Here is a 10,496-nt window from a genome sequence, read left to right as displayed (position 1 = left end):
ATGTGCATGTTACATTTCTGATTATTATCATATTTGTACGTTTGTGGACAGAGTAACGCAAGAAGTTATTGAAAAACCTTCATGTTCTTCGTCTGTTGTTAGGATCGGTATAGAGCCCATTTCAAGTCATAAAAGGGTTGTCATTGTCATCATTTACAAATGTTTTTAATTCCTTGTTATTACATGTCTAGGAGGATAAACTTTTTTCGAACGCTTTTTCAACTTTCTAAATATCTAACCAGTTTACAACTTTAGAAACTTTTATGATATGATATGGGACGGTTCTGATAGTGTGTAAATCCGTTTTGCAGCTTTTTGTATTTTGTAAATGGCTCAGTGGGCCAGGAAGAAAGCCAATCACGCATCCGTACCAAGCATGGTTGTCTGTCATTGATCAGTGGCCCACCAATAAGGACATAGCACTGCTCAGTTTAAAAATACAGAGGTCGACAAAACGGTTTACTTTTATCGGTTGATAAAACAATTAAACTATTTGGCAAAGTTTTAAAATGTTAGAAATGCCAAGCACCTTTGACCCTTTACTGACGTCACACTTCCGTGACCTGGGCTTTTCAGTCATTTCAACTTGAGAAGGATCAGAGGTCTGATCGAAAGCTTGTTGGTAAGCGCTTTATCTTGTGCACGGATGTAAAGTCTTTAATTCTTATAGGCTATTAGTGGTTTTCTCTGATACTGCAGCGGAACTACCCTTTTTAATGGTAAATAGCTGATTGGATAAGAAGGGTGTCACGTATATGTTGTCACTAGCAGGTTTTTTAACTGCCTGGATATTATTTATGAATACGATATCGAAAAGCGCTTTGATCTCTTTTAATTTTTTCAAACAATTTGTACCAATGCAACTCTTTATATTAGATATCATTCTCAAAAAAATGGGTTAACTTTTCTTGATTGGAAGAATCATTTTTGAAGAAAGACTTAGTAAAATGTAGAAATTAAATGTATGTACTGACCAATTTTCGACTCTCTTTCCAACAATATCAGCTCCAACTGCAGCTGGTAAGTCTTGTTTTTGTTTTTTCTTTAATTTCTGGTTGCGAGCACATCTTTGTCACGTTACGTCATAGAAGCACCAACATGGAAGCAGACGCAAGTTTTGCCTTTCAGCGATTCGCTTTTTCAACATGTAGACACATTTTGACCATCTCAGAGAAAAGGCTGTTTGGGTAGGGGTTTTCCGTATCTAAATGATCGTTGAATGTAATTTTTACTATAATGTATGAATCACGAACAAACCAAGCGGTTCGGGACAGGGGTATTAGAAAAGCAGTGATCAATTAATTACCTGTTTGTTTGAGATAGTAATGAAGCAATTCTAGACTTGTTCGCATGAACGCGTAACGAATCATAGACATATCTTCAACTCAATCCCCATTGATGTTGTTGTTTATAGTTGCACATTGCAAGCGAATGGGTCTAGTTCCCTACTGCTATTAGTATGTAAAAGTTAGCGAAAACGAGGTTAGTAATCATTTGTGATTGTCAGATTGAAGTGCTTATTGACTATACAGACAGATGTTATTTCCTTAAGACCACAATGTAGTTTTTTTTTCTACATTTAACAATTGCGTCTGTTTGAATGGCTTTGCTTTGGGACTTATAATCAATGTCTCCATCGTATCATAAGCGTGATTATAGTGCTCCTTGTTCTCAGCTGGACTTCACGCTTTCCAAGTCGTGCGTACTGCAAACCAGCGGTACCTTGGGGTGGACTTCTTCGCCATCCATGCGCGGCTGCCGGCTGACGGTTTGTCGGCCTCAGAGAACTGGTGCCGGACCTTTGTGAAGGGTTTGGACTCCGCCCTACCGGCTGCGGAGAGGACTATGCAGTCGACGGAGAGTCAAACAGCGATCCTGGCAAAGTCAGGTTGGATCTATCACCAGTCGAATCTATAGTACATGCTACCCTGCAATATGTCGTGCGCTCTGTCTTGCGATCTGTCCTGCGATTTGTCCTGCGATCTTTTCTGCGATCTGACGAACCTGCGACCTGTCCTGTGATCTGTCCTGCGATCTGTCCTGCGATCTTTTCTGTGATCTGCCCTGCGACTTGTCCTGCGATCTGTCCTGCAGGATCTGTCTCATGATCTGTCTTACGATTTCCCTGTGATTTGTCCTGCGATCTTTCGTTTGATCTACCTATCGATCTGTCCTATGATCTTTCCTGCGATCTGTCCCCCGATCTATCCTGCAATCTGACCTGTGATCTGTCCTGCGATCTGACCTGCGATCTGACCTGCAATGTGCCCTGTGATTTATCCTCCGATCTCTTCTGTGAATTATCTTGCGATCTGTCCTTCAATTTTTCCTGCAATCTGCCCTGCAATCTGCCCTGCAATCTGTCCTGCAATCTGTCCTGAGATCTGTCCTTCAATCTTTCCTGCGATCTGTTCTTCAATCTTTCCTGCGACTCGTCCTGTGAACTGTCTTGACATCTGCCCTAATTCCATATAAGAGTAGCCATATTTTCAGCGTCTTTGTGTCTCCAGTTGTGTGACTGAATACAACTCCGACCCGTACATCAGTGGCGCGATTGGTTGCCCCCCTTCCGAAGCTGTTAGCGAGATTGCGAGGTCGGCTTTCTCTGTGCGGAACTCTGCGCGGAGTTTCGGCTTTTACACCTGTACCGACGAAGACAATTACTGTCGTCGAAACATATCCAACAGTGAGTACGGTCTCTACAACACAAGACACGCCTGGCCGGGGAAGGAAGACCATGATGTATACACCGTGTGTAAAGGCTCATTAGCTCACAGTGAGTATCCGGGTCCTCTTACTACTCTCACTTGAATATATTCTTTGTCGTTACGTAACCGTCTTTTAGTTTTCTACAGACGTTTCAACGACTGCCGCCTTCCTCAGTGCATAATGAAACGTCTGCAGAAGAATTAAAAACGGTTGGGTAACGGAGTAGAACCTGATGAAACTATCGATACGGGCTTACTCCTCTGGGTTTACTCTACGGAATATGTTTCATCGATCAAACGCCCCATTGGTTATTGCAATGAAGAGTTAGAGATGTAGGTTTGGTAAGTGGCAAAGAGTAAGGAACTAGCGCATTGTTTTGAAACTGCAGGGACCGGTTTAGTGTTTTGCTGAGACTTTGGAAGGAAATTGGGGTTGACGGATGGTTATGATTTTTGGTATGTAGATGGCTTAAACAATGCTACATATAGTTATATAATGATTATGCAAATTGAGGTCTAGCTTGCATAAATATTGAGGAAATTGTTTAAACCCACTCTGTTCCATAACGGGACTCTGTTGCAACATCTCACATTGGTATGAGAAGAATATTGATAAATAAACATTATACAAAAACGATCCAATTTGCATAATAAATCAGAAAACGTTATAATCATACTCTGGTAAATGGCAGGAATTTCTTACTGGTGGCAATTGGAAGTTATGATTAAGTGAGCATCATTGAACATCAATTATGCAAATAAGAAGGAATGATTTTTGCATTGACAAATGATTGCATAAAATTTCCCAATTGTATAACATGTATGTCTCCGACAGAACATGTAATCCCCTGACAACTTTATTAGAAACCCCGTCTGAACTTTAAGTGCCATAGGCACTGCGATGGTGCAGTAAAATGGAAAATAATAACAACAACAGTCGCCATGGCAATATTTTTATCTAATTGTCAGTGATGACAAGCATTGTGGGATTTTTATTTTGAGTTTGCTCCTTTTTTTCCTAAAATGTATAAATTTCTCCAATAGAAGAATTCTTTGTTGCTGCCTCCTTACTTGCTCCCACTAAAAAAACAAGCCCTCTTGATTGTTGCGTCATTTCCTGTTCAGTCGTAACCGTTACCTAACTGTGGTTTGTACTCCCAACAGGTAATGGCGGCTGCCAGCATTTCTGGGACGGTCAGAGTACGTGTACCTGTCAAACTGGCTTCGTGTTACAGCCTAACGGACGTAGCTGTGAAGGTAGGAGACTGTTCTACCATTCTTCTTAAGATGGGGAATTTGTGTTTGGACTTTAGCAGAGGGCCATTATTTTCTGGAACGACACACACATTTTTAACTTTTCTCTTATTACCAGCTCATAGCAGTTACATTCTAAGCTACATTTTTGCCATCATTGTAACCTTTCTTCATGTGGTCCATCGTAAAGTCGTTTGGGACTTGCTTAGATACCTGGCATCCTCAGAAAAGCCGTCCCGTTGCAATGATATAATGACTTTATTGAGCTTAAGTTATTATTTACTTCCAGTAATCAGGCCGGGTGGTCTCTTGGAGAGATGAACTAGTCGATGAATGTGGAGTGATTTACTGTTTTGCATATTCGCCAAAAAAAGAGTGTTTGAAATTTGTTTCAGAGTTTTTTAAATGCCAAACTGCTTTCAACGCCTATGTCAGATAAGATAAAGCACGAATACTGAAATCATGACAATAATCCTTAACTGCAGGCTGATTGTCATTTTGTAGAGGTATTTACTTGCTTTATTAAGGCAGAAAATGATAATTTGCAATTGGCTTACTCAAGTCGGTAATAAAAATGCCAGACATAACAACCAGATCGTTAAGGTAGTCCCCAAACCTTTTTGAGGCAGTGTCGGTAGCTGATTGCCATTCACTGTGTCTAGTGCACGGTATTTCTTCCTCCGCCTTTTACCTTCCCAGCCGAATCGAGGTCTCATTTTACATCACATAAGAGCCCAAAGCACAGTGACATGAGAGAATTTGAACCAAAGCTGTCTGGGTTCTGGGCCAAATAATTTGCAGCTACCCTGCTAGGGGACGTAAAACGGGGGTCCCTTGCTCGAGGAGGTGCCTCGACCACGTTAAACAGCCTCATTACTCAACACATTGGGTACCTACTGGCTGGCAAAATACGCCAGATGTTTATTATTTTAAAGCCAGAACCGTAAGATTCACAGTAGCAATCATAAAGGCAAGGCCATTCTGCCATCTTGGCCTTCTTGGCCATCGCCACGAGTCATCATCTTGCCTTAATCCTAGCCTTACATTGTTACGGTGTATTGCTGATTTATTTATTCATTTGAAATGATTGTTGTATGTTCCACTTAAGATCATGTCATTGCAAAGTTTTATGATTTCACTTTTGTTCATAAACTTGTACATTAATATACCTATGATTTGGGTTCTGCCCTTATATGGATCATATTTTTTTCATATCATTTCATTTCATTTTAAGTTCCATTTACAACTGGTCGCTTTGGTTTATTGATTTCATTTGTAACTTGTGTCTAATTATTTATGATTTCATTGTTTTGTTGAGTGTATGTCTATGTTACGTTGCTATGGCCCATTGGCGGCAAAGAGCGAATAAAGACTCGTGCTGATACTACCGTAAATTCCCCTCTCTCAGCTGGACCCACCGCCCTTGAAGTCCTGAGGACTAATATCCAGGACTATAACGGAATCGACTTCTTGGTCATCGAGGCGCGGCTGCCGGCTGACGGCCTGTCTAACTTTGTCACCTGGTGTATGGAGTACAAGTTCCTGTGCGCGGACTACGGGCTTAGACCCACGGGCTGTGGGGAGGACTATGCAGTCTAGACAGGGCTAAACTTCAACAGGAATGCAATGATGTAGGATGTGTGACACGTGCACGCTGCGAATAAAACACGTCAAGTGATCTGAGCTAGGCTGTAAATAATTACTATAAGAAAGTGTGGCAGTCATTGGTCATAAGTGTCATTGGACTATATACGTAATATGGTAATGAAATGAAAGTTCTATCATCGGCTATGTGATATTCGATAAACTCTTCAAGCTGCCCTGCTTCCGCCTCCATGACAAGATTTTTACAGAGATACCTTAAGGGCCTTGTCGGTTTTGATGCATACATTTCCTTACGAAAATCCCCTTTGGAGATTATTCAGCATTCTGACATGTTCTTAACCTGTAAAGACCAGGTCACTAAGAAACTCTCGTCCTCTGACTACTAATTTAAACCTTCTTTGTATTTTTGTGACTAGCAGATTTTATAGCGATAGGTTGCAGGCAGTCATTTGTGTAAATAATCGTTTATGTGTTCTCATCAGGTGCATGGTTCATTACAACTCCGACCCCTACATCGACAACGCGCTCGGCTGTGACCCATACACCGACATCGCTGGTCTGGCGAGCTCGGCTTTTTCTGTCTCGGTTACACCGAACATGAGTTTCGGCTTTCGGAACTGCCCCTTTGACTACTGCAAACGTGATATATCAGCTAGTAATCATAGTACTGTGCACTATACCTTTGATGGAAGCGGCAGTAGACTTGTTTACACCGTGTGCAGAGGAAGGGAAGGCAAGTGTCTTAATTATCTAACGTTACATACAAGGGTTCAGAATAGACCACTTTAAGACGTAAGAGCGATCTACGGTACCCATGATCACCCGTAACACAAGCCCACAAGCTCCACGTGCACTGTCCAACCGAACCAAACACAAACCCACACTATCCACTTGGCCTACCCACCCGGATCCACACACACTGTCAATTTATACCATTCTTTCGAACCACGCACCAACACCACCGACCCACACCATCCACTCACACCATCCACCCGAACCACACACTTTTACCATTCACCAACACCATCCACTTGTACAAACCACCCGAACCACGCATCAACACCTCCCACCAACACCATCCACTCACACCATTTACCCGAACCACCCACTTGCACCATCCACCAACTCCACCCACTTGCACCATCCACCCTAACATATAATCGCAGCACATGACCGATAACGACGCTATTTGAAAAGATAGAGGGAGCCTGCATCACTTTTCTTTTGCCATAATCTCAACAGAGAGCCATGCATTCGAGGTCCTCCGAAATACAAGCCAGCAGTATCAAGGAGTCGACTTTGTCGTCATTGAGGCTCGGATTCCTGACGATGGGAGGTCCGCCTCGGAAAGCTGGTGCAGGGACTACCAAAATCTGTGCGCAGAGTTCGGACTCAAAACGACCGGCTGTGGGGAGGACTGGGTAGTGAATGGTGGCAGTTCCAGCACACTTGAGCATATCCGGTACGATCCATTGCATGAAACGTCAATAGCCAAATTACGTGCTGTTATTTCACTTGCATTCTGACCTGGAGTGTTAGTTAGTTAGTCCCATAGCCTTTTAATCAGCCGTAAGCTACTAATATTCAAGACAATATTTACAACCTTTCACCAGCTAGTAGCACCCCCCCCCCCAAAAAAAATACAACTACATTTCTTTTAAAATCACAGAACCCACCAATCATTAAAAATGTGGTAATTTCAGCCACTGCCTCCAAAGAAGAAGTAAAAACTCCCAGTAAAGAATGTAGAATCATAAGATAGCTGTATAGAATAGACACTTGTTTACTGTCTGTACTCTTGCAATTAGCCTCCGGGCATGAATTTGCAAAAAAATAAAATATACATAAAATATACATAAAAAGAAAACTTTCAAAATTCATAATTGAGCATTTGACTATCATTCAAGACATTGTCATTCTTATTATTGTCTGCCACAGATCTATGTTTTATACATGTATACCATAATCAAATTCCTCCTATCATGAGGTTCACTCAGACACCGGTGGCAAATAGATAATTTGGATGAATGAGCTGGAGACAACGTTTACCAGTACGCTTCTTTATATTTTATATAAAACTATTCCAGCTGTGCTATTTTGTGGAACTAGACATGTTGCTTGCACATCAAACAAACTTCGGGGCATTTGTAATAAAATGTAGATACAGCATACGGATCAGATAAAACAGTCTGGGGTAGAGAATTTACAGCCCTGGGGTAGCGAAACAATACTATGAATGTGTTCAACACCGTCTGCAATGCACGTATATACACGCGGTTTGCAATATTAGGGAGGCATCCCAAAATCTAAAATTCGAATTAAAAATTTTCAGTCCTTGCAATATCTAGGTAATTTAATTTTGAACATTGGATTTGATATCAGAATATCGCTGTCGTGTTTCCAGGTGCGCTGATGAGTACAACTCCGACCCCCACATCAACAACGTGCTCGGGTGCCCCCCGGCCGCTGGGGTAGAGGCGGTGGTGAGGCAGGCTTTTGAGCCTTTGTACAGCGGTGCAAGGTTTTTCGGCTTTGATGCCTGTTCCGTCGATAACTGCCAACGTCAGATATACGATAACCATGCTCTGTCCAACACAACAGCGATTCACGCGGGCACAAGTTCAGCTGAGAGGATTGTGTATACCGTGTGTGTCGGTACACAAGGTAGGTATATGGGGCTATCTTAGAACATTGGGTATCCAACACTCATGACTTGCCACTTCAGAGAGTTGAGCTGTTGGGTGCTACGGGTTGAATCAGGCGGTAGCCGGGGTCAAAGATGAGGTTTCTTGCATAGAGAAAGCTTTTCTCGTAGATAGAGCCGAACAACCCCGTTTTATTTTAATGGTTATGAACTACAACCACGCGACTTTCTGGTGAAAAAGTATTTTAAGATTTAAATATGGTTAGTACTTTTTGAAGCCTTCTTTTAGGGTATTTAAACAATACTTTCTTATAAACAGCCCTAACTTTGGTGTCTGCTCACATTATAAAGAATTCTTCGATGTAGCTTATCCCAAAGATGAAACATAGATTGTATGCTAAGCTAATGTAAGCCCTGTACAGCTCTTGGTATGAAAAAAAAAGTATATCGATTCAAAGAATATATATATATATATATATATATATATATATATATATGCATATTTTTTTTCGAATGAAGAAAGGGTTAACAAAGCTAAGGTAATAATAGAAAAATGGCCTTAACCTTAACTCACTGTGTTCATATCGCGTTATTTTATTTTTCAGATTGCGGCCACTGTCAGGGCGGCGACATCAACTGTGACCCGGTGTCGGTTGTCTGCTCGGCTGGGTGTCAGGATGGATGGAAAACACGAAGTTGCAAACAGAGTATGTTTTGAATTGACTATGATTGCTTGCAATGTTCATCATTAGATTCTAAGTCCGTTTAACGAAGGGAAGAGATGTGTTATGTTCATGAGTCTCATATTTGCAGGTTGTTCATGCAACTTGCACTGTTAAGAATGTTGGACTGTTGAACAATATATTTTTTTTAAGATTTCGCAAAGCTGTTGTGTGGCCTTGATCACCATATCGTATCATTTTAAATTGATCCTCCTGCAGCTGTTGATCCGCCAGTGAATCTGACCGTCTCTGACATCACGAATGAAGGGTTCAAGGTCACCTGGCTCCCATCCCCTGACCCTGACCTTCAGGGATACCGCGTCTTGGTGTCCAAGCTAGACATGACGACAGCTGTCAATCAGAGTACGGCTCAGACATGGCTTCAGGTGGAAGGACTGGCATTGGAAACTGATTACATCATCAGTGTGAGGGTGTTGGTCCTGTCCGATGGTCTCTGGTCACAGAGCAATGTGGCAACAACCGGAGCAACCACAAGTAAGGAGTGATTTTTTGTTGTTTTATCAATTTTGGTGAACAATCGTGTGGTTAGTCCTTCATAGCTTTGCAATACAATAGATTTAGTGATGCAGTTGGTAGTAGCCACAGTTAAACAGATGAGACTGTGGAATTGGCTTTTTCTGGTCCTGGAGTAAGGCTTCTTCTTCTTCTAGATAAGGCCAGTATGAGACTAAATCCCTCACATAATTGTTCAAGCATGGATTTATAATTTTGACCTTGCATTTTTCAGCAATGAGCTCCTCTACAGACCTGGGGTTCGTTCAAGTAACCGAGACGACGTCCATGCTGAGGTTCACCTGGATGCCTCCTGATGCGGTCGTGACCCGATATCGCATCATGTATGGACAGGGGGAGGCGACCGAACAGCTCATCCCCTCCCCGGGTCCAGGAGATAGATCCGCCGTCATCCGTGGGCTTCAGGCTGACTCCATGTACAAGGTGGAAATCATCACCATCGGCCGTCGACGGGAAAGCCTACCACTGGCCGGGCATAATGCGACAGGTGAATGCAAAACTATATGTTGGTAGTCTCCGTGTTATTTAGCTACTCTGAAGACTTTCCAATTGTAATGTTTTTCTCCGTTTTTTTTTTTTTGTAACCTTTACTTCCACCTTGTTTACTTCATAGAGTCCGACGAATGTGCGATAGTGAACGGCTGGTGTGACCACATTTGCACCAATGTCCCAGGCAGCTACAGATGCTTCTGTCGACAGGGTTTTGTACTAATGGCAGATGCCCACGGTTGTGGAGGTGAGAATCTATTACATCGCAATCCAGATATTTCTCGCGGTTATGTCAGATGTTTTGCATTGGGTGGATAAAGACAAAGACAACGAACAACCGGAAATGTAATGAATACTGGGTACTTATTAGGCACTATCCAAGAGGATCATATTTTTTGCCAGATGTAGGACGCGTCAACAGAAGTCTCAATCCTGGCTATTGACTTTAGCTGTTTCATTTTGGTATACGAAATCTACAGCTTCAGAAACAATAGCTATAGATAAAAACCTGAAAACTTTGGTTTTGTAGCGAGGGCTAAG

Source organism: Branchiostoma floridae, chromosome 5 (assembly GCF_000003815.2).
Source record: "Branchiostoma floridae strain S238N-H82 chromosome 5, Bfl_VNyyK, whole genome shotgun sequence".
NCBI classification, from domain to species: domain Eukaryota; kingdom Metazoa; phylum Chordata; class Leptocardii; order Amphioxiformes; family Branchiostomatidae; genus Branchiostoma; species Branchiostoma floridae.
The sequence above is the reverse complement of the archived record's forward strand: the minus strand, read 5'-3'. Positions refer to the sequence as shown.